Here is a 25,213-nt window from a genome sequence, read left to right as displayed (position 1 = left end):
TGTATGGCCGATTTGATGCATGAGGCTATTTTCTGAATCAGGCCTTTGAATGGAAGACATCTGCATCGCGATGCCCCCATTGGATGGAGTACAGTTGCGCAAATAGTTCTTCATCATCCCACCCACAATCTGCGTGCCTATTGGCTGTCGGCCACGCTATTCAACAATGAGACACAATGAGTTGGCTGGCAATCGAGGGGTGGCGACCACGTCAGTATCGCTGAATATTAGATGAAGAATGAGTCACTGACTCACATGAATGGGGGATATGTGTGAGAAAGAAAGAAATGGGAGGCAACGACTTGTTTTTTTATTTGTGTGTGCATGTGTGCGAGTGAGTTTACCGGAAGTTGCTCATCACAGCAAGAGTTTGGAAGTGTCGGTAATCGCCCCCATGAAAAGAAATGTCAAATAAATACAGTAACTGGTACATATCGACACATACACATGGATGCCCCTTTGGTGTTGTTCAGTTCATTTTACATGCAAACTTCTGTGATCTGAAATTGCATTTTCTCTCTATGAAACATTATTACAAAACGTCTAAGCACAAATTTCTCATTTCTAGCTGCTGCTGGAGTTTCATTCAGTATAAATTAGCAATGATTTTAAATAAATTCCCACATCTCTGTCTAGCGTGCAGTTGTGCACAGCTCAAAGCTCTCATTCTTTGTTCCATATTCAGTTTTTTTCACACTCTGTCTTCTTTCGGTCTTTCCGCTCGGTTTGTCGTCATCAGCTCCTCTCTCACCTCACCTTCCTCTCCCTCATTTTCCAATTCACTCCCTTGGGTTCTTCACTTTCTCCAGCTCTTCTTGACATGAGCATGTCACCGTTTTCTTCCTATCACTCATTTTTCTTGACTCTCTCCTCTTTTCTCCCTTTTTTGGGCTTAATTATAGGTGTTCTGAGCCCAGTGCTGTTGAGTAATGAACCCAGGGATTGATTTGTATTGGAGGCCCAGAATTTAATGATGTCCTTCTTAATGATTACTAGCCTGGCTATCCGTTGCTTGAGGAAAATAAAAAGTGGCGGGGGTGCTAATTTGATGCGTCAACTCCTATTCTTCTCGTAAACACACTGACAGGTTTTTTTTTTTATCTCATGTGTTTTGATGTGTTTTCAAAGTGTAAGGAGAGAAATGTAAAACCTACTGCTCTGCGTAAATGGAGGAGACAGTGGCTGACGTTGAAACTTGAAAGAGAACCAAAAGGGAGACGGAGAGAGAGAAAGACAGACTGCAAGAGACATCGGCAGGGCTGAAATAGTGTGTGAAACGGTGAATAAAATGCAGAGAGGAGTGAGAGGAGATGTGAAATATTTGAGTCACATTCTTGGCAGATTCCGGCGCCACAGACATTGGGAGAGTTTATGAATTGCGTATGCAAAGTCGCACACTTGCGCGGGTGCACACATACACACTCATTTAGCCCTAATCACACATTCGCAGAGAGCTGCACTCTTCCCGCAGTGAGGCAGACGGTTTTCAAATGGAGTGCGTCATCGCTCTCATCAGTGGACCGTGGAGGCTTCACGTGTCTCCACTGCCTGAGTTGCAATCTTACACATATACCTGTAACTTAACTGTCTGATGACACTGTTTTCATGTCAACTTGAAGCAAAGATCTTAATCCTAAACAACCCTCTTCACTGTACTCATACAAGACAAATTACAGCTGTCAGTTAGGGGGAATAGCTTTTACTCAATCTAAAGTTGCTTCAAACCTCTATGTGTGTGTTTTTTATTTTATTTTATTTTTTTGTTTTTTTTTTGAGTACAAAACAAGTTGTTTTGAAGAATGTTGGTTACCAAACAGTTGCTGGTACCCATTGACTTCCATAGTATAATTATTTTTTCCATACTGTGGAAGTCAATGGTTGTTTGGTTACCAACATTCTTCAAAATATCTTCTTATGTGTTCAGCACCTAACTGGCTGTGAAAAAGCAAGACATCTGCAGCAGTATGTTTAAGCTCGGGGTAGGTGTAAGAGTGGGCTTTAGGGATTAGAACCAAGAAATGTGTTCTTTTCAGAAAATTCTATCCCATTCTACACCTGATATTCTGTTTCTCACCTTCAACGTGAAAATAATGTCAAAAATACACTCCAATGAAATAAGTAAAATTTAGTTACAAGGAACATCTTTTTTGGTAGCTACCTACAGGACTTAAACATAAATAGCACTTTTCACACTAGTTTATTACTTTGTCTAATTAGCAAAATCCAGTAGCAAAATGAACGCAATCGAAGAAGGATTCCATCATTATTTCAGTTGTCGAAATGATGGTGGAGGAAATTACTTTTTTTTATTTTTGGAAGAAAATGACAGACTCCTTTGTTTTAACATGCTAGCATTTCATTTTAAGTATTTCAAACACATTTAATCAAATAATAGGTTTTGCACTTCTTGCATAATTTAACACAAATACAGGTTGATTAAATGGCCTAAAAAAACATATTCTCTATTTACCTTGATATTTCAGATTCTGCTCTGTTCCATTGTTTATATTTATTCTTTATTTATTTATTTATTTATTTATTTTTGCAAACATGCTCTGACAATTTTTTTCTCATTGGAAACCAAGTACACCAGCTATTAAAAAATAAATAAAAATACTTTCAGCAGCAAAACTGTCATAAAAGTGACCAAAGTTGGGGAAACACTCACTTAGAATTCCAGTCTGACCTCTCTATATTATGCATACTGTTTTTGAATAAATAAGCTTTCCATTGATGTATGGTTTGTTAGGATAGGACAACATTTGGCCCGAGATACAACTATTTGAATATCTTGAATCTGAGGTTGCAAAAAAATCTAAATACTGAGAAAATCACTTTTAAAGTTGTCCAAATGAAGTTTTATCAATGCATATTACTAATCAAAAATTAAGTTTTGATATAGTTACAGTAGGAAATCTTCATGGAACATGATCTTTACTTAATGTGCTAATGATTTTTGGCATGAAAGAAACATTTATCATTTTTACCCATTCAGTGTTTTTTTGGCGATTGCTAAAAATATTCCACATCGACCTAAGAATAGTTTTGTGCTCCAGGGTCACATATTATCTATTAGGGTGTCTTTTAGAGTAGATCTTTAAGAAAGACATCTTTTAAAGTGGATGTCTTTTTTTGTGAAGGCATGTAAGACAGTCTGAGAATGACCAAAACATGGTTGCAACTTCATCATCTGTAATTTTTTAATACATTTGGTTTTATGCACGTGATATTTTTGGGTAGGTGACATGACATGTCAAGCTGCAGCAGCTTATCATGTGTGAATTGTTATGTGAAATGCAGGCTACAAAGGATGCGCCAAGGTGATGCACCAAGACAGCTGCCACAAAAGGTGAATACACCGGAGTGTCACTGACTAGGCTTTTGAAAACCCCCAGTGCCATCTGTTTACACTTATTTCTGCAGAGCTAGATCACACATTTGCTTGTATGATGACCAAATCAGTATCCAAATTGGATCTAACAGCAGAGATGAGATGAACACTGTCATCTCTAAGGGGCCATTAATGCAGGAGGTTTTCTTGCATTGCATTCAAAACAGCTAGACAGAGCAGAACAAAGAGGAGACGGTCTCCAGACATTGTTTTTTTCAAAGCTGAACTATTTTTAACTAGACATGACATCATATAAATTCATCACTTATGGCAAATGACATAAAAAATAAATAAAAACTATGCCCATGTGATTTGTCAATTACCTATTTGTTTCCTCACTGTCTCCCACTGGAAATCCCATAATTCCAGAGGCTGGACTGGATAATTTGCATATACCAGTCTGAGCCTGACTTCTAAAGATGTGTAAATAGTGGTTTCAGAAAACTGACAGTGATTCTTAAAGTTTAGCGTTGTTTTTCTTCTTAATATTTTTGTCACACACTCACATCAGGTGAGTCTTGTGAAGATGTAAGTCTTGTGAGGACTATTTCAGTTTTTCCCCCTGTCGACCCACACTACACTATTAATACATTTTTGCCAGACATTTGGTGACGACATAGATGAATAAATTATCCGTCATTATTTTTTCCATACTCAATCTTTTGGTTCTAGATCCAGTTTAGGAACACCATGAATATCTGCCCAGCTTTGAATGTTCAGAGCTCACTTTGATGAAGCTATAGTGACAGACTTACTTATTTTGCACTTTTGTGCTATGTCCAAAGTTTGAGAGAATTAATAACGTTCAATATCATATGCAGTATTAAGAAGCTATACATCACTGACTCAGCATAACATTGGCCTGTAATACTATTTCCATCTTAAAAATTATTAGAATATTGATTAAGGTAGTTTTATTATAAAAAAAGTGCTATGAATTGTTTCAAACTGACAGTCACCACTTATAAGCTACTACTAAATATGGTAGTAACTTAATTTTCTGTAAAGTTGCTTTGTAATAATTTGTATCGTAAAAAGCGCTATACAAATAAACTTGAATTTAATTGAATTGAAACCATCTATTGAAAACACTGCGTGATATGGCTCGTTATGCAAGAAGCAAACAATGAATACAAACATGAAAACAAAAAGTATTATTAAGATGTAATCACTTAAATTGTAGAATATTCTGCTGTTTAGCTGTGACTGTCTGATTATGTGAATATTTTTATAGTACAAATATCACTCTATGTCCACCTTCAGGTTGTGGTACTTGTCTTTTTGAAAATATATCTTTACTGATTTTTATAAAGTAAACGTAAAAATGTTCTTAGCAATAATAATTCAAAATAAGCACTTACTGGACTGAAGTGACTCCACACAGAACTTGTTGGAACAAACATGTTCAAATGCAAGTATCAAATATGATATATCAGACTTTTGAGAAATGTTTACTTGTACATTTCGAAGTCATCGCTATATTACATTATATGTTATGTAATATATGGCATTATATGTTTTGCCCCACAATAAAAACTACAGGTTTGATCAGAACATTAAGCATTTAAACATCTTACTAAGTATTTATATACATTTTATATAAGTAATCTGATATAATGTTATAAACATCTCGGACAAGCTATCAGAATTTCATCTTATCTTTTGTTCATATAAATATCAGAAAGTTGCTAATTTTCCTCTGAATAATTTGGACTGCAGAATAAAATCAGGGTGTTTTTTCCCTCCTCGTATATTAGTTCCATATTGTCCTATATCATACTATTTGAGTGCCTGACGTAGCAAATATAATTACTCAACAAAGATTTTATCTAGATGTACAATAGAAATATGTATTCAGAAAATATTTAATCAATCATATGTCTATGACCAAATTTATGCTTCCTTCCTGTGTTCCCTTTCAAGTCTTTTCAATTTTCAATCCCTCATCTTTTACTTCACGCACACTGTCTTTCTCTGCATCATCCCTGCTGCTGTTTTCGTCATCCTGTTCTCTTTTGTTTAAACTCCTGCCTCTTCTCCTTCTCCACCCATCTCTCCTCTTCAAACTCTTTGGCTCTTTGTTCCACTTCCCGCCTCTTTTCACTAGCCTATTTTTGCTCGTGCTTGTCTAGGCAGTGCGTAGAAGGATCTCAGTGAATCAAAAATAACCTAGGACAGATGCAGAGTTGTGCCCTGGGACACTCACGGATCCCCTATCATCCCTCTCAAGATGGCCGACAATAATGAGTCATCCGCTGCCTCTCTCCATTCATCTGCTGAACAGCCTGTGCTCTATTAAAGTATCAAATCTCTCCATCCTACACAAACACAGACAGACAGACAGACAGACAGAGAGACAGACAGACAGACAGAGAGACAGACAGGCAGACAGGCAGACCAACAGACAGACAGACAGATCGGCAGACAGACAGAATGACAGACCGACAGACAGACAGACAGATCAGCAGACCGACAGACAGACAGACAGACAGATCGGCAGACCGACAGACAGACAGACAGACAGACTGGCAGACAGACAGACAGACAGACAGAGAGACAGACAGACAGAGAGACAGATCGGCAGACAGACAGACAGACAGACAGACAGACCAACATACACACCGACAGACAGACTGACAGACAGAGATACAGATCGGCAGACCGACCGACAGACAGAGAGACAGACCGACCAGCAGACAGACAGACAGACAGACAGACAGACAAACCAACAGACAGACAGAACGACAGACAGAGAGACCGACAGACAGATAGATAGACAGACAGACCTACCGACAGACCGACAGACCAAAAGTCAGACAACGACAGACAGACAGAACAATCCGACAGACCGACAGACAGCCATTTTACCACCCATTTCTGATAACTGTGATTTGATGAGAATTGTTTGAAGCAGGATATAAAGGCATATGAAATTGACAGTGTTTTACTTTAAAGACTTTTGCTTCACTGTCTGAGCCTGATAATCATTTCTAGTGTATCATGGGCTTCCGATGCCCTCAAGAGGTGAAAGTTTGCAACAGACTTGTCCAATGACCCAGATTTCCCTCTGCTGCTCAGTGTGGTTTTTAGTAATATTGGAAATCTCTTGATTAGGCCAGTGGGGATGCATTGTCTGTTTTTAATCCATCTTTTCATTTCATAACCTAGAATGCATAGCATATTGACTAAAAAGATTTAAAGCAACAATGACTTCAAATAAAGTAATTGAAAGTCGGAAGGCATAAAAGTGTTGGTTGATGTGTAAACATTCCAGTATATTTATACAGGTCAACAATTTCAGTAATTTTTATATTAATAAAAGCTTTTAAAAAATGAATGGCATATTTATTTACCTCTTTTTTTTTAGATACTTCAAATATTGGGCTTTCTTCTTCTCCCCACAAGTCTATGATACACCTTGCCACAAAATAATAATAGTAATACACATTCTAGCCATAAGGGTGCAGCATTGTACAAATATCATCAAAGGATTCTTAAAGCCTTATAAGGAATATTTAAACGCTCAAAGCATAAGAAAGATATGTTCATATCTAATCTTGTAGTGTAGATTCAAGGAACATAAGTGAAAACACTAGTTTCAGCTTTATGTTTATAGCAAATTGAATTGAATTTAGAAATTATTTAATAGTCTGTGCATTAAAGGTCACATTCCATAAAAAAATAAGCTTTTGTAGGTTACAAACCCCTCAGATGATGCTAACCCTGAAACAACAAACAGAACTAAAACTAACAAATATTGCTACAAGTGTGATTGCATCATATCCTAATTGCTGTTAATAATGTTCATCGTCTGGTTGACTACTATTAGTTATTCTGAAAAATCCTGTCATATGAACATAAAGTGACAGTCACCACTTATAAGCTACTACTAAATATGGTAGAAACTTAATTTTCTGTAAAGTTGCTTTGTAATAATTTGTATTGCAAAAAGCGCTATACAAATAAACTTGATTTGAATTTAATTCAACTGATTATGTGAATATTTTATAGTACAAACATCACTCTATACATTCAGGCCTTGTATAAATACACTAACATAAATGTAAAGCATAAATAAATACTTACATAAAAATAATTATTTAAATAATGCTATTTAGCATTATATATAGCATAATGCCTGTGTAGGCCCCCCAAGCCTACTAGCAACATTATGTAAAAGGCACAGTGAAGGCTCATGGCACAATGAGTAACATTCCCTGTTAGAAACACAAAAGTAGACAAACAATCAAAATCTGGTCAATCATGGTAGAGATTCCCAACACAATAGACACTATAATGCTATAATTTAATATTTTTTCTTACATTGTCTTTTAAATCCAGTTCATAGCACAAACATGCATTGATTGGACGCAACCACTGCGTTTTAAACATGATCCAAACAAATATGCTCTATATATTTAAATTAGATTGTATAATTTAGATATAGTTTTTTAAAGCTATGCAACATAAAACCTACCTGAACGAAACAAAAACATCAGACGGGCTTGAATGAAACACAAATTCACTCTCTGCCAGCAGGTGGTGATTATGAACAGCAGCAATACAGCCTTTCCTGGGTAACCCCAGTAAACAAAGCAGCCACTTTAAAATGCATTATATAAATTACAGAGGCAAGAAGAAACTAATTGCTAAACTTTTTTTTAAGACAGTCAGAGATATATTCATAACCAATATGAATCATAACATGTTATTGATTTCAGCGACTTGGGGTACATTACATCCCTAATATAAATCATAGCAACGTTAGCTTACCTTGCCATCGCTGGTGTTGTTGATGGGGATTTTGCTGGCAAGCTTAAAAGCCAGGGATTCTACTGTTGACAGGCTGCATATCTTCCAGAACATATACTCAGCTATAAGTCTCTTCACTTCTCTGGGTTCAAGTAACATTAGCCTAGCAATGCAGACCGAGAGAAATTTAACTTCTGCTGCTTTGTCTTTCTCACGGTCTCATCATTGTCTTCCAGTGTTGCCAACTAATTTTCAGGTAAAGTTGCTAAAGGCAGGTACATTTTTTGCTAAATGATGTTGTGACATCATTGTATGATGATGTCATAATGAAACCATGACGCAAAACTGCGTCATTGCGTAGAATACACACTGAAATAACAATAATAATCTCAGCAAAGAATATATATGTTCATTTCGATTTCTTCGTAAAAATAATATAAACATTTAATATAGATTAATTGTAAAAGTAATATAAATATATTTTATTGCATTTCTTTTTTTAAATTATAACACTAAATTATTGAAAAGTTACACATTTTTGAACAATTATATTTTACTAGTAAAACTTGACTACTATACTCAGTTAAGTCCATAAAAACAGGGCACAGTGTACTGTGCTAAAGTGAAGGAATTTTCTGTATTTTTCACCAGCATTTTACCTGTATTTAAATTACACATTGCACTTTGATAGATAGAGTTGTTGTGACGTGCATTACTGAGATTGTAACGGGTATAATGCTACACTATTAGATTATTTGTCATAGTGCCAAAGAATACTTACATACATGTTTTTATTTTATTTATTTATTTTTGTATGTATATAATAGTAATAGTATATAAACAATTTAAACATATATCTGAATTTCTGCTTGTGTTGTTATACTTAATTTCTATTTTGAATAATTAAAATAATTGTTTTAAATTTATTTGCAATTACTGAAATAAATCACACTCAGATTCACCTCAGTTCATTGTGCTCATCATAACGTTACAATAGCTCATCAAGGGTTACTATATGCACATATATCAACAGACTACAATTCCCTTGATGGTTTTTAAAGGAATAATGAGTAAGCCTTTATTTGTAGCCGAACATCCAGAATGTGTCAACATTTGGTCCCCTATTGTTCCAGCTCGAGGACCAATTAAAATTGAGTTATCCCCAAATTCAGGATCTGTTTGAGCATCTACTGATCTTGGATTAACAGTCTGTTATGATGAACTTGTTTGAAAAAGGTCACACATCATTTAGGATATGATATGCCACTGCCAAACACAACTACTGTATTCTTGTTGCCTGCTCTATTTTACACTCTTTGTCATTTGGACCATATCTAGGCATTTCAGAGTATTGATGTTTTCCCTGTATATTTCACAGGAAATTACAGTCTGGTTTAGCCCTGGCATCTGTCAGGGTGCTTGTATTTTATGTGTGGTTGTACACAGAGCAGTAGATTTGTGTTACAGTATTTGGTCTAAAAGAGGTGGTGTGACAGATGTTGGTCAGATTTGTGTGGATATTAGGGTGGGTGCGGGGTTAGACGCTTATCTGTAAAACTCCTGCTGTCCGTTTAATCCTCAGAGCAACACAAGCGTCTTGACTGTCTGCCTCCCTCTCAGACACACGTATTTAATGTCACTGTGTCACTTTTTATCCTCCGTTAAGCTGTTTATGTCAGTCAGTTCATTACATGTTAAAACAAACAAAAAAGTAGTATCTATAAACATATGAACGATTTGTTAGTCATAACAGTGCTCGTTCTCATAGTTCCTGTACAACAGCGTTGCGTTCAGGTGTCCATTCTTTACACTCTTTCATCAACACCTGAGAATGGAATGAATTTGACAAGTCCCTCCCGTCAAACGTTCTCTTGCGTCTTTTCATTGGCTGCTCGGGATGGATTGACAGCAGCTCTCAGCCAATGATCTTACAGGAGGGCGGAGACGTCAGACTGTTCTGGGAGGCTCGTGGATGTGGACCGGAGCTCGTGCCGCTGCGCTGAGCTGCGTGAAAATACGGTTAAACCTGTCGCTAGCTTTCAGCTACGCGAGCTTTTAGCAGGTTCGTACGCGACAGAATCTAGATTTAAGCGAGTATCGAGAGGACCAAAAACTTGAATGACATTGTATAAAGCGCGAGTGTTTTGCAGAAATAAGGCGAAAGATAGATAGTTTGGACGCAGGCTAACTGGCTAAGTGAGCCGTCGGCAAGACCCCACCCACCCAAAGATTCGAAACGGAGATTAAAGCCAACATCTAATCTATCAAAGAGGATAACCGATGTCACACATACCAATCCTCTAAAGCAGCGACGCCAATGAACTGACAGGTAGGTCGCTAGTGCTGGTATTTTATTTAAGGTAACCACTGTTTTGAAAAAGGGGCGATTTAATGCTAGCTGTCATGCTAATACAGTCCTGCCCAGCTGTGCTGCTACTACTAACGTTACTAATTATTATATTTCAATCCAGCGCATCAAATATCTAAAAACATATTGATTTATTTTAACATGCGAGTCATTTATTCTAGGCCCGTCTTTACTGTCATTCCTCGTGTAGCAGGATAAGTGTTTTAATGTGGTGATCACAGATAGATTTTACGTTGAATTCACATTACTCGTTGCATTTTCAGGCAAAGTCTGAAATATGCGGGTTAAAAACCGTTTGTGTAATCGTGATGCTTCGTTCAGTAACGTTATAAGCGTCGCGCAAATTCTTTGTCAGGGCCTATAACGATGACAACAGTGCAGCTGCAGCGAAATTGTATAAGCGCGATTGTTTGCAGAAATAAGGCGAAAGATAGATAGTTTGGACGCAGGCTAACTGGCTAAGTGAGCCGTCGGCAAGACCCACCACCCAAAGATCGAAACGGAGATTAAAGCCAACATCTAATCTATCAAAGAGGATAACCGATGTCACACATACCAATCCTCTAAAGCAGCGACGCCAATGAACTGACAGGTAGGTCGCTAGTGCTGGTATTTTATTTTAAGGTAACCACTGTTTTGAAAAAGGGGCGATTTAATGCTAGCTGTCATGCTAATACAGTCCTGCCCAGCTGTGCTGCTACTACTAACGTTACTAATGATTATATTTCAATCCAGCGCATCAATATCTAAAAACATATTGATTTATTTTAACATGCGAGTCATTTATTCTAGGCCCGTCTTTACTGTCATTCCTCGTGTAGCAGGATAAGTGTTTTAATGTGGTGATCACAGATAGATTTTACGTTGAATTCACATTACTCGTTGCATTTTCAGGCAAAGTCTGAAATATGCGGGTTAAAAACCGTTTGTGTAATCGTGATGCTTCGTTCAGTAACGTTATAAGCGTCGCGCAAATTCTTGTCAGGGCCTATAACCGATGACAACAGTGCAGCTGCAGCGAAACACACCCAAAAGATACATACCGCCTCAAAGTAAGACAACGCCGCACTGCTTTTTGATTCGTTTGAACCATTTAATCTTCTCACCTGATCATAATAAGATCATCATATTTATGAGTTATGCATGTTTCGTGGTTTTAATCATGTGTGAGTCATTCATTCTCATCAGATCACCTGCTAATTAATGCCCTATTATTACTTCAGTTAACAATGAGTGTAAATAGCAGTCATTGTTTTCAAATGAAATCATGTCAGGGCACTAACTAGGTTACTTACAGTCAGTGACTCACCTATGAATGAAAGCGTGCTGAACTTGAGAATATGAGCTGTGCTGGTGGAAATCAAACGCTTTCTGGCTGTGGTCCATTGTATTTTTGTGTGCGTGTCTAGTTATGTGTAGGCCATAACTAGCTGTACCAGGTTATAGCTGGTGTTTGTTTGTTTTTTTAAGGGGCGTGTCTGGACAATGAAAAAGTTCAAAGGGGTATGTGACAGATCTCTCGCTCCCCCCATAGAATCAAAGAGATGCTTTGCTTCGCTGTCACCATGTAAAATTTTCAGGCATTTGGTGGATTGTGTGAAATGCAGGTTGCCTCAGTTGGCAGGGAGTGTAATGCCACATGGCTTTGGGCTTCAATCATTCTGTTGTGAGAGGACGGTGAGTCGTCATTGAGAGAGTTGTGAGAGGACGGTGAGTCGTCATTGAGAGAGAAAGAACTTGCTTGAAAAGGATGTAATAAAGTGGAGGAATCATTACACACTCTGTGTGTGTGTGACCTGAAACAAAATACAGGATTGCATAGTCCAACAGCAACATTAGCATTATTTTGTGTTGAGTTTCAAAATGTGTCAGGCAGCAATTCCTAATGCAACCTGGTTTTTAGGGAGTATTCACACTTGACAAGTTTGGTTTGATTAAATAAACTCTGGTTTAATTGCTCTGTTTGTCCGGTTCATTTGAGAAAGTGTAAACGCTGCCATCTAACCCTTGATGTGCACCCAACAAGCAGACCGAGATCCACCTATTGGTCTGCTTCCAAACAAACTCTGGTGCAGTTCAGCTGATATATGAATGCAACATGGATTGAAGACATCTAAATGAAACTAAAACAGTATGTAATGTCACAATACTTGACCCTAAAAGGACAGGATTCTCAAGCAGACCTAATTCTTCTTTTTATAAGAACTATGTTGCCTATTACAGTTTGGTCCAGGACAGGTGTCATAACATTTGTGTCCTTATAGCAGATCTCCTTATGGAAATCATGCCACTGTTTTGACTCCTTTACACATTTGATAAGATTGTTTTGTGAATTGGTAAAATACCACACACAAGTACATTTTCCCCAACACACAGCATTGTTTTGTTTGCTGGGTATGTTCACAAAATGTTATAAAAGCTGTCCGATCAGGTTGTGATTGTATCCTTATGTCTTTGTTTTTGTGTTGTAAGGTTTGATGTTAAAAATTAACAGTGTGATGTGAACCAGGACTAACTGTATCTTTTTATTTTTTGGTCCAGACCAAGGAACTGACATACAAGTGTAAACATGGTGTCAGGAGACTGATTTCTGATTATTTTTTGACAAGATGTATTGATTAATGCAACCTGTAAAAAAAATCATTATGCAGTTTTATATATTTAGAATTGGTGTGTGTCAAAAGTAAATACCAAGATACTATTTGGTACTGAAATTTTAGAAACATAATTGTCCTGCTAATATTTGAGCACTGTTGATAGGCCTGGTTGATAAAACGGTATTGATATTCATCGATGGTGCATGTTCTTCGATATTGATATAATTTTATTTTTAAATATAGCAGACTATATAGGCACATGCTGTGAGTGATGCAGACACCCCATATGAACACATGCTGAAATGAGTGCTGTTCCTGCCTGTGATTAGGAGGTTGTGAATAAAGATTGAATATTAGTCAAATTTAAAATTGCATTTGAACATTAGATGTCCCTCAGGGAGCGTCATCAGTGATAATTTAGGTGACATTGTTGCATTTTAATGTTATGTTAGTCTACTCTAGCCCAAGAGACACACTGCTGCTGCGTTATTCATTCAAAATATTAGAGATACATAGAAGGTTAAAAACCGAAACCAAGCCATTCACACAGATGCATATTAACCACATTTTTAGACTGACAAATACGACTGCTGCACTCACGTCTTACACAAGAGATGTATAGAAAGCCATGCAAAGTTAAAACAGTTTAAACTTTTAGAAAACACGTAACAAATTTGTGGAGGTTTATTCCTTTTCACTGAGTCTCATAAGTTTTTAAATGCAATCTGTGTGAATGGCACTTTGGCTCTTTCGATTAAGATGTGCAGTTATTTCTTTGTGTTGATAATTTAAATGTGCTGCATTATTTTGCTCATTGCACCTCCTGTGGCTTCGGGAGACAATTAGACCTATACAATAAAGAACTATTTAATCTGCATATAAAACTTGTGTAACAACAATGGGTTGTACATAATAATGAACTCAAATGATATATAGGGAATTTGAATAATTAATCCGGAATATGATTAATATACATCTCATTTGACAGTTACACTAAATTTTATTGAAGATGAAAAATAGCTCAATTGTCTATACCAATAACTAATTACAGGGCACTGTAATTTACTCATTAATATGTCAATATTCCACTCTTCATATCAATTATTGTGATATCTCTTACTGTAAATTACTGAAAATCAAATGGTCCAGCAAACGGCCGTAAGATTGACCTATCAATTTTCAATAAAGTTATCACTTCTTATAATTCAAGGAAAAATATTCTCTGGCCATGAAAACATTATCCTATCATTATGATAAATTTAGTTTCTAAATTTAAAGCTTGTAGCTAAAGATCAGACATCTCAGTGGACTCGTAATGTGAGTGGGGTGGAGGCCAAGGCAATCATGAATATATGGGTTTTTAATAATTGACTAATAATACATCAAAGCTACAAATCACACAGAGTAAATATGCGTATGACAATACAGGACAGTAAACTTTGTACAAGACATAACGGAATCCAAATAAGAGAGAGAGAGAGAGAGAGAATGAATGAGATCAAAGAATGAGCTCAGGGATGAAAATCACAGACAGTAAACTTTTGGAAAGCCAACAATTCAAATCATAGACCAACTTTAAAGCAGCATTTAAATCTCCATAGAGAAAGATACTTGCATGGCCCAGCGTGCATGAGCGTGGTCTTTTTGTGACGCTTTGTGCGCTGATCCTTTTGAAAACAACGTGTGTGGGCCGGAGACCGTGTGACATGCGTGTGGAGCTGCGCTGGAGCGGCGTGGTCATTTGTCTTCCGGCCCGGGGCTGCGGTGGAATCGCGCGGTATTTGAAAGGTTCAACAAACAATGTTCCAGAATTCGTCTTCCTTGTGTGGAGGGGCGAATAGTTGAATAAACTTAGTAAAGGAAAGACAACAAAACAATGAAAACGAAAGCTTCCGGAAGGAGCCATGAGAATGTCTCCTTTCAGCTCCTGTGCTGAGGGGGACGGCGATATGAGCGCGGCCCAAGGCCGCGCCGAGGGACTCGCGGGAGCAACGAGGGTCGAAGCCGTTTAGCAACATGTGTGAAGGAAGAGAGCGGAAAAAGAGAGATCGGACCTTGTTCGGTCGGCTCTTATGGCTTGGGATGGTTCACGCCTCTGTTCGCGTGAACAACCAATGAGCGTCCGCGATCTGAAGCGGGGAAAAGTTCCTTTGTCTCTGTGGAAACACCCACCCTAATGATTTAGGGCTTGTCAGATTTCATCAGTGATATTCTAGCAAGTTCATAATTCAAGATTAATAGATTTTACACACATTTTACACAGGGGAATAGTTGGGTCACAACATGACAATTCCAAAAACACCAAACAGTACATATATAACTGATAGAAACACAAAGTTACATTCAAATGCAGAATTACACACATTTAACGTTTGATTAGCACACAATTAAAACTGCAGATTCTCCAATTTATATGGGGAATCTCTAATGCACCAAAAAGCAATACTTGACCACTCGACCACATTGAAAAAGTAATAGTTTAGGATACATTGAGAAAAAGATGCTAGTGACTTTGCTTCTTTCCTGTCCTGTTGCCCAGTGGGGTCATAAAGTTTTACGACCTGGTCAGGAGTGGGGTTACAGAGACATGAGAACCTTAAAACGAGGAGACACATTTTCCAATTTATAAGATAGTAAAATTATAATCCTCGCATAACAAGGATTAACCATTTTATGCAATACACAAACATTCAAAATACATATTAATAAAATGACGAAGATACAGAACCTTCAGAAAGGTTTGTTTTTTGTGTTTGTGTGTGTGTTGAGGCTCGCCACGTGACTCTGGAATTTCTTTTATAGGTGTAATAACTGTCACTCAAGGCAGGATATGGCTGATTTCAGGGCGCCTAAAATGGTGAATTATGTAAACACCAAAGGTCCTTGTTTACTCACGTTCTGGTCTTTGAGTGCAGAATGTGTTAGTCAGGATTCATTAATATGGAACAGATGGCTGAAATACCATCAGCTCATTAGTGTTACAATTGAAAGTAGATGTTTGTTTAATTTAGATTTTGTCTTTGATTGTTAAAACAAACTATTTGTTGTTTGTCTCAATAAATTAATTAAAAAAACAGTGGATCTGAAGCGGGGAAAAGTTCCTTTGTCTCTGTGGAACACCCACCCTAATGATTTAGGGCTTGTCAGATTTCATCAGTGATATTCTAGCAAGTTCATAATTCAAGATTAATAGATTTTACACACATTTTACACAGGGGAATAGTTGGGTCACAACATGACAATTCCAAACATATATAACTGATAGAAACACAAAGTTACATTCAAATGCAGAATTACACACATTTAACGTTTGATTAGCACACAATTAAAACTGCAGATTCTCCAATTTATATGGGGAATCTCTAATGCACCAAAAAGCAATACGACCACTCGACCAATACTCGACCACATTGAAAAAGTAATAGTTTGGATACATTGAGAAAACAGAGCCATGAGTTGCCCAGTGGGGTCATAAAGTTTTACGACCTGGTCAGGAGTGGGTTACAGAGACATGAGAACCTTAAAACGAGGAGACACATTTTCCAATTTATAAGATAGTAAAATTATAATCCTCGCATAACAAGGATTAACCATTTTATGCAATTAGTTTTAAAAAATTTTATACCGATACCGATACCGAATGATTTAGGGCTGCACGATTAACTGAATGCAATTAATCACGATTGTCATGTGAATTTAGTCCATAAAGCCGGTTCTGTGATTAGCAGTAAATCGCCATCACATGCCTTCAGGTGGAGCAGCATTTACTACACAGAGCCATAGTTCTCTTTAGTGTTGTCACGGTACCACAATTTCAGTATTCGGTACCGATACCAGTGAGAATCCATGGTTCTCTGTACCAATTTTGGTACCAAGCAAAACACAAAAATATGCTAATTAGAAAAAGAAAAAAAAACTTTTTATCACTAAAAATAAAACCAAGGCCATTCTTTATACTTATTTACAGTTGTGTTTAAGTTTTTCAACAAGTAATATAATTAGGGCTGGGCGATATGGAGCAAAAAATATATCTCGATATATTTTGCTATATCTCGATATATGATATATATATCTCAATATCATTACAGGAGAAATAACCCTCCAAAAACTACTGCAAAAACAAATATGCCAAATATTATGTTTAGGACCCTATGATACGTTTTATTTTTTTTCTTCACCATATGTTTTATTGTTACCTAATTCTGTGTTTTAAATGCATAAAAACAACTTAATTAGATAAAAAAAAAATGCTTAAAATAGCCTTATGTGAAAATTTTTTTTCACTTCAGGAATTCTGTGTATTTACATTTTTCTGGTTATCATAAAAGGAAGGCATAAAACATTAATTTAATTTATTTTAATTATTTAAAATTAAGCTAACTTTATTTTTGGTAAACAAAGGGGATTTACTATTAAACATAAAACATGAAAGAAATGTTGTGTGATTATTCCTTAAAAATGATGTTCGTTTCATTTTAATAGTAGTAGTAGTGGGCTATGTACATTCTGCTGAACAATAGTAATATATTTCTGGCAAATACTTTTATTTTGACGGGTTTACTTTTACAGTTTTGTGCATGTGATACTACAGTCTATGATGTGATATGCTAGTTTTACTCAAATCAAATGGTCAGATGCTCATAAAGTGACTCTCAGAGCAGTTCTGGAGATGTTCTTCATGTGTTTACGTCCTAATTTAGTGAGACAACAGAAGATGAAATCACCGCGAGCGTCACGCACACTTCAGTGTGTGTATAGTTAATGAATGAAGACGCGCTTCTGCGCCATTCATTAACATGCAGGATTCATAGACTTTTCCCGCTTAATATTTGCAGATATTAGTCCATATTGCGATTCAATGTAAGTGCAATGACCTACTTTTGATGAATTCATTCAAAATTGGACAAATTCCATGAAGTTCCACGTCAAACTGTAAATTCAGTTTTTATGACTGGATTCCGCGATTCCCTCCGCGTTTTCTGCATTGCATAGAAAACGCAAATCATAGGGCCCTACAGTAGACATCTGCCTGCTGTTTGCCCGACGTTTTTTTTTTAGACTAGTTCTGTACATGCGAGGGGAGGGGGGACAAAAGCAAGTAGGCGGGGGGCGAGGGAGCAGGGGCGAGCACAGCACAGAGTATGCAAACAAGCAAAGTGGCGGAATCAGAATTAAATATAAACAATATATCGATATATACGATACTGTATGTCAAAATCAATATCGTGTTTAAAAAATATCTTGATATATTTTTAAATATCGAGTTATCGACCACCCCTAAATATAATTATGAAAAACAGTAAACAAGTTTCACCCAAATTTAATTTGTCTTTTAATTAATGAAATTTAAACACATTTTATTTTTTGATAAATAAAGGGATTTGCTATTAAAATTAAAGCATGGAAGAAATATTGTTATATATTTCGTTAAAAAATATGATGTATACATTTTTTCAACAGTAGTAGTAGTAGTATCAAATTCTACTAAATAATAGTAATATTTCTAGCACAATGCCTTTTATGTAAAAATGAACTTTTATTTTGATGGGTTGCCGAGAATACCTTTTAAATTGACACTGGTTTTACTCAAATGAAAAGGTAAAATGCTTGTGAAGTGACTCAGAACAGTTCTGTTGATGTTGATGTATTTATGTCCTCATTACTGCAAGCTTCACGCGCTTCAGTCTACGTAGTAAACAAACCCGTACATCTCTACCATTCATTCATTCACACAGAGACGTGCAGAACATGCAGGATTCATATTTCAACCAACTTTTGTGGCTTAACATTTACTGGTCCATATGGAGATTTGATTTGATTAACTTATGCTAACTTTGACATTCTGTAACTGTCCATATTAATATGCAAGTTTCATTTTCATGACTGGATTTTGAGATTCTGTCCGCGTTTTCTACTTCGATGAGGGTGGTTAAAGCTGGGAAAGCCGACTTCAAAAAACTAGTGGCTCCATCAAAAAGCTGCACGTGAACACACAACTCTGACAACAGCTGACTGAAAGCAAAAACGTGCATTCTGCGCCTGCGTAAGAGGTATTAGCTGTCTATAGCAGCTGTCAATAGTAAATATTCGTTATTTTACAGGAGAAACGGTAAAAAGGTTGTCAGAGATGTACGCTGTCAGAATGTCAGAAGAACTAGCCGAGTTGAGACAGCTCTAGGTGGATACATGAGCACTGAGCTCCCGCTGATTGCGTGGAGCTCACCGTTTTTGAAATCGGTGAAACATATTTTAAATAGGTGCTGTCTTTATGAATAAACAGCAGGTTTGAGTTTTAAACAACTACATTCTCGCCTGAAATACTTTTAAAACTACATTTCATGACACCATAACAGTAATATTTTGAAAATTATCAGAATAAATGGTGGTTGAAATCGCAATGCTGTGTGAACTCCCATGATGCGAATTCGCATCTGTTGGGAATGGAATTTCACGTGCGAATGAAGCAAATAAACTTAAAATGTTCAAGTGTCCAACTATGCACGAATAGATTGAACATCCTATCAGAGTTCTCACTCTCGCCGATATCCCCGATAGTCCCTGCCGCCAATGTGTGCCCGATGAGAAGCGACATGTGGAACACACCAAACTAAACTAGCTTGACAGACGCTCATCGACGGCCTGATGTTGGCTTGGTGTACCTCATGCTTCACTTCTAAATTGTTTTTTTTCAAATCTTGATAATATTATAAGGACCTCAGAGAACAGTACAAAATAATAGAAAAGGGCAGTTTGTGACCCCTTTAAGCATAATTATTGGACAATTATGGATGTCAGCTGACTAGTTGGTAATGATACATATTATTTAAACATTCTAATAGTCAAGTACTTTAGATATAGATTTTTTTTTTTTTTTAAATCATTAATCTTATTTCCATATGGACCAGTGTAGGCAATGCGGCTTTGCAAATATTTTTCTGGTTATGGAAATGTAACTACAATTTATAAGCCACACTTATGATTATAACACAGTGACCATAATGAAAGTAAAAGCAAGAGAATGAAGAAAGACGGGCCTCACTTAATGATTAATCTCTGGCATTCTGTTCTCTTGTAGACTCTTTCTCTTTCACTTAACATACACACTGAACCCATACCAAGTCTTTCCTAAATACTGGTCAAAATGTCAGCCAGACTATTTCCTGTCTGTTGCTGACTCAACCACATTGACAGGACCCTGATCCAGCGGTTAATACAGCCTTTAACAAAGTTTCTCGCTGTAGGATGCACTGCACTAGTGGATGCTGATCTAGGATCAGAGTGGCCAAAGGAAAGTATCTACAAGCTGTTCAGATTTGCAGCTCCACCCTGAAATGCTTTGCAGTGTTGTCCCTTGGACCTTATGCAGGGTTACGCAGCTTTGGCGTTTTTAGACCAAACCCTGGGTCAGATTACCAAATGTCAGGCATAGCTGAACTAATAACAAGGCTGTCTGAAATTTGTTTGAACTTCTTGGCTGAGCAAGCTTAATTCAACAAATCTAAAAGAAAATTTGTCCCAAAACTGAGCATAGATCACACTGGGCCAGTGAATAATAGTGATAAATGAGGTGAATGTGCGTTTCAGCATAGCATTGGAATGACATTGGAACTGAATGGTTTATGACTTGACACAACTGCAATTTGGGTTTGGTTTTTTAAAATTGTGTTGGGACAACAAATAATAGCACAGGTCTGTGTTAACCGTTGAATTGGTCATAAAGGTTGGACTCAATTAAAATGGGTCATAAAACCTCCAAAACGTATGTTCGTGCATAATACCAGTACATTCATCACACAGAAAGGTCAAGTATTGTTATTAATTGTTTTCCAGAATGCTTTAGCATTTCAAGGTTACGGTGGTTAGTCTGTCTGCTTTCACGTATAGTCATGGCATTTTAAAAGAGTGGTTTACCCTAAAAGTAAAAATTACTTGCATGATATCTTCTGAGTATTGGTGACAGATATATTTATTTATGTTTTTTAGATTAGACCGTAATGGTAGACTCTTCCTGGAGGAGTTAGTTACTGTATTGAATTGCACCTTCACCCCTTTATTTACTAATTAATGAGGACATCTGTCAGCTGTCACCTAACGGCTGTTGCTTTAACATCTTTCTCCTTTATTTTCAGTCTCCTCTTGCAGTATCACCTCTCTGTTGTGTATTTTTTAATACACACTGTAGACTGGATAAATTAATTTTACAGATAATAGAGAACCCCATGATTTAAAAAAAGCATTTGTGTTTGTGAAAGCATCTATATGTTGAAAGTTGGCAGAATTAACTTTTATCAAATACAAATGTGTGCAGGTTCGCAGTTCAACTCTGATAGTATCACTGTGTACATTCTTTGTTTGGTGATGTAGTTAGCAATACCCAGCCCTAATGTGTGCTCAATGTCAGAAAGCCTTGAGGCTTTGCAAACATTCAGACATCACCTTTGTTTGCATAACATTTGATAGTGAAAGCTTATGTGATGTCATTTCAGTGTGTGTTTTGTGAAGAAAAGAAACAGGTTAGGTATTGCCCTACAGATGTCTCTGTAATTAAGGTCTGGGGTTTTCTCCCCTTTGGTTTAGTGTCAATGAAAGAGTTCTTCCCCAGGCTGTCCTGTGATGTCAGGTTTGCACTAATAATAGCTTTTTTTTTCCTTCAGCAATTAATTCATTGATTAAAAGTGGTATTAAAGAAATGTAGAATGTTACCAAAGTTTAGTTTTTTAAATAAATGCTGTTTTATTTGAACATAATATTAAATAAGAATGCTGAGAAAATAGATTGTGGTTTCTGCAAAAATATTAAACATCAAAAGCTGTTCCAGCATTGTTAAGAGAATCATTATTTACAGTTGTGCTCTAGTATGAGCACCAAAATAGCATAGTAGAATGATTATTTGTAGTGTACAACTCACAGAATGCTTTATATATTTGTAGTTTGTGTCAGCCCTACCATTTAAAAGTTGCTGCTCAAGCCTTTTTTTGGCTCAGAATTCATTTTTTTTCCCTCTTTTGTTCTTTTCAGGTGGAGTTTATTTCCATTCTCTCCAGCACACCCACTGGAAGGCCCCAACATTGGCTGAGTGTGTGGATACTCTGTGTTTGAGTGCGCGTATGGTCAGCTAAAGACGAGAGAACTTCACAGTGTCAGAGAAGAAAGCGCAGGCATGGCTCAAGGCACTCCCCTGAGGCCGCGTCCCCCTGAGCTCCTTATGTAATGCCTTCTCATCTGCTAATAGACGTCAGCTGGGCCTGATAAACTCACACGTACACATTCAAGGAAGTCTCTGAAGTGTCCCAAGGGAGAAGTTGAACTCTTGTCCATTGTTTTCTGTTTGACCTCATCCTCCTTCAATCTTCACATACTCACCTGTGAATCCCAGGATTCCTCTGAGCTCCAAAGTCTTCTTTTTCGGAATCGCTCCACTGACCTGGATCGGTTCCCAGGAGTTTTGAGGTGTGTGTAAGCTAAGCGCTGCTCTTTCACCTGTTTTTTTTTTTTTTTTTGTCTCTGTGCAAGCTCCATCAAGAGAGGTGTTTTAGCTGGAGCATTCCTCTCATTAATGCACCTTGACTCAAAAAGCGAAAATTTGATCTAATCAGCCATGCAGGTGTAAGCCTGCTTATTTGGGAAGATACTGGCCTGTCCTTCGAAACGAAACTGTGGATTAGCAATGCTTCGACTCTGGAGAGTGACACGTGAGGTTCCATTATTTAAGGTGCATTGTAGCACACTTGTTGGTTGAAATGAAGGAAAGACATTTTTATATTTTTTGAGTGAGGATGGTGGGGGGAAATTGTTAACGGTTGGTTCCTTCATTGTTGTTGCCCCCTTCAAAACTGAACTACACCAAAACTGAGAAAAATCCTCCTGTCCCTCTTTTTGTCTTTTGCGGTTTCATATTTTTTTTTCTTTTTTTTTTTTTAATCTGTTTTGGTCTTTGTTTTTTCAACTCCCAGTCCACAGCAGAAAAACTCCAGAACATTAATAGAATACAGTGCTGCTTATCAACACATCAAACTGAAATATATATTTAAAATATTTGTTATCTAAAAAAAAAAGAAAAAAAAAAAGCTAATTCATACCCATTGTTCTCCTCTTACCTCTTATTTTATACAGTAACACCAAATTTTTAAAATACATTTTTAAAACACCACTAAAGAACTGATTGAACCCAATTGATTATTATTTTTACAGCCTTTTGAAATTAAATGTTTTTTTTATTGTTTTAAATGACCCCAAAATACTTAAAATTTAAAGATTTTGAGCATTTCTTTTTATTTTGTTAAATGCTTTAATAATTTATAAGTGTTTAAATATCAGAAACTTAACTCAATTTGTTAAAAATCCAAATTTCTTCAGTTTACTTCATTTTTTTAAATTATTTTATTATCATTTTCAACTTAGAAAATTCGTTTTTTGTGTGTTTTTGCAACAATGCTCATCTTGTGGCCTCTTTGTATAATGCTGAAAGGACAGCTACTTCTCCGCTAGTCTATCTTTGCATTTGTGCTGTCTTGACAACACCAACACACTTCCAAACGGATAATTTTCCGGAGCACGCTGCCATCCTGCCCCCTGGGTGATGCCGAGCGGCAGCATGAGTGGGGGTGTGTCTGGACCCACTTCTCCACCCCACCCCACTGCTCCATCCAGACCTCTCCGGCCTAGTCGCTACGTGCCAGTCTCTGCGGCAACAGCCTTCTTGGTCGGAGCAACCACCCTCTTCTTCTGCTTCACGTGAGTACACAGACACGTTTACTAACACTGATTGCTGCAATCCTTTATGATGGATGAGTCAACATGTTCTGGTAAATAACAGTGATCAAAGGTGTATTGATGCGCTCTGGAGTGAGTAATGGCAGGTTTTTGCCTACAGCTCATTTAGAAGCACCAAATTATTCCACCTGGAACTGATTTTTGCTGGCACGGTACATTAAGATTAAGTCTTATTCTCTACAACACAGCAGTCTGTGTGTGTGTTCGCTTGCTCACAGTAAAACTGTGCACACAAGCTAGGTGAAAACTATTTTGGATAAAATGGGTGTAACATTTGAATGCTATCTTTATTGCATATGAGTGTAAACATCAGGCCGACGCTGTAGATTATAGTGTTTATGTGCAGGCAGTAAACTACTGACATTTTATAAAAGCTTTGCATTGTGAGTTTGCATATATTGTTACTGTTCAAGTATATCTGTAAAATGAATTAATATTTAATGAAGGAACAATTAGTTTGAACAAAAGATGTTCATAGAGGGATGAGAGGTGACAGCATACGCTTCTCGTTCTTATTTCAACATTTAGAAAAAAAATGACTAAAAACCATTCATGTCCTTTTTAATGTGCCTTTGCTATGTTATCATTTAACACCGCTATACCAGAGTAATTTCAGATGAATTTCAATAGAATCCTGTATAAAACGACTCAAGTGCACAGGATTCCATTATTTTACTTTACAAAATAACTTGTCTGGTGATGATTACAGTATGTGTAATTGCAAGGTAGGACAGTATTTTAACGCCGGCCTTTTTATCATTAAATGAGCCACATCTGAGATTGTTCTAGTCTCGGTGTTAAAATAACTAGAATAATCTTTTTTATTCTACAATCTTTTTGTACTTGTACTTCATTTCTTACATGAAGTAATATAAAAGATTTTTCCACTTAGGATTTATCTATCACTGATGTAAATCCAAAAAGGATTTCTGGTCTTAGGAGTCGCCTTCCTGCCAATACTACTTACAGTTAAGAGTACACTAGACTAGACGACATTAGTAGATTGACGTATTGACACTGAAATGGACATGATGTTGATGTTATTGCATGGTTGCATAAACAAAAGGTCTCAATGATGAATCCCTTAATGATACATGAGGACGGTGTGTTTATGCAGCGTTTCAAGTGCAGTCAGCGTTGTTTTCATTTAATGAAATTGAGAACTTCTTTTGGCCTGTATTCTGCAACTTGTGACCTGTAAATATAACGGGAACATGAAATCGTCACTGTGCCAAAAAAACATGTCCCTTCCAGTTGGCACACAAGAGGAAATCTGGGGGGCTTAAGTCAGATGCTGTGTCACGTCTGTTCATTCTTGTCATTTGCCCCCTC

At 36.9% G+C, this 25,213-nt stretch overlaps 1 pseudogene; it reads left to right on the top strand.

Annotated features, from left to right (window-relative positions):
• The first annotated feature begins 10,972 nt into the window (after positions 1–10,972).
• LOC113095112 (palmitoyltransferase ZDHHC5-like) overlaps positions 10,973–25,213 on the top strand; it is a 28,061-nt pseudogene continuing 13,820 nt past the window's right edge.

Source organism: Carassius auratus, unplaced genomic scaffold (assembly GCF_003368295.1).
Source record: "Carassius auratus strain Wakin unplaced genomic scaffold, ASM336829v1 scaf_tig00215628, whole genome shotgun sequence".
Lineage (NCBI taxonomy): Eukaryota > Metazoa > Chordata > Actinopteri > Cypriniformes > Cyprinidae > Carassius > Carassius auratus.
The sequence above is the reverse complement of the archived record's forward strand: the minus strand, read 5'-3'. Positions and strand labels throughout refer to the sequence as shown.